We start from the raw sequence: 1319 nt of genomic DNA, 5'->3' as shown, positions 1-1319 counted from the left end.
TTAAAGTTTTATTCTAGAGGTCTTTCTATTTCTGATAAAGGCTGGAAAGACAGCCAGGTGTGGTGAAACACCCCTTTAATTACAGCGCTCAGGAGGCAGAGGCAGGTGGATCTCTGTGAGAATGAGGCCTGCCTGGTCTACATAGTAAATTCTAGGCCAGCTGGGGCTACAGGGAGACCCTGTCTCAAAAAAACAAACTACAGCAACAAAAAGTATTGGAAAGACTAAAGCACGTTGACTTGTTCTTGGCCCACATTGGTAATGCACATTCTTCTGCCTGTCATCTGCTTGTCCACTTTGAACAGAAATAAGGGCATTCTTAATTCTGTAGTAATGTTGTCTTTTACCAAAGTCATCCAGTTACTTAATAACTTACAAATTCCTAGGTAGTCTGCAGTTCTAAATTAAAACCTGGTTTGGGCCTATAAATCCACATTTTTTAAAGATTATTCTGTTAATTTTTAGATAAACTTGGAAATCTGAAAAACTACATATAACATCTTTAGAGAATTTGTTGTTTGCATGTCTTCTGACCTGTGTGTATTATAAAATAAAGTCATTCGGGAACTCATATACCCATCATATAATGAAGTTACTGTATTGCTTCTGTTTAAGGTATGTTTATTTAATTGTGTCTGCCCTCCCTAATGACTCATCCCCAGAATCATAAGTGATATCACTTTTTTTTTTTAATTAAAGTTGTTTGGGGTGTGTGTGTATGTGTGTGTGTCCATGTTCAGAAGAGGACATGGGTATGGTCCTCTTTTCTTTTGGAATCTGGGGCTGAATCCATTTTCTTGGCTGGGCTAGAAGCCAGCAAGTCCTAGTAATCCTTTAATCTCTACCTTCTCCACCCTGGAGTTTCAGGCATGTGCCAGATGCCAGTCCTCATGATTGTGCAGTAAGTGCTTTAACCACCCCACCTCTATCTCCAGCCCTGCAAATGATACTTTTTAAATAGTGGTAATTTTCCTTCTAATATGTTTGATTTTCACAGTTGGTGTATTGTTATAAGCCACCTTTTTTGTAATGTTGATGGACCAGCAGGGACAATCACAGCTAGAAAAGCTTTTCATAAATTATTTTGTTAAATCTTAGCATATAGTTGATTCAGAAATTTTTTAAAAAATTATCCAATCAAGTCAAATAGGCCAGTATTGCTTCTCACTAAGTGGACAGCCATGTACAATGCTTGAAGTTCTGCCTGCCGGGAAGATTTCCTTTCTCCACTGCCCTACATAGATATTCCAGAAAGGGACAACTCTTCATTCCGTGTGGCATGTGAGTACTTCTTTCTTTGAGACAGGGTCTCCCTGTAT

The sequence above is a fragment of the Nannospalax galili genome, unplaced genomic scaffold (assembly GCF_000622305.1).
Source record: "Nannospalax galili isolate Female #2095 unplaced genomic scaffold, S.galili_v1.0 scaffold3465, whole genome shotgun sequence".
Classification (NCBI taxonomy): domain Eukaryota; kingdom Metazoa; phylum Chordata; class Mammalia; order Rodentia; family Spalacidae; genus Nannospalax; species Nannospalax galili.
Note: the sequence above shows the minus strand (reverse complement) of the source record.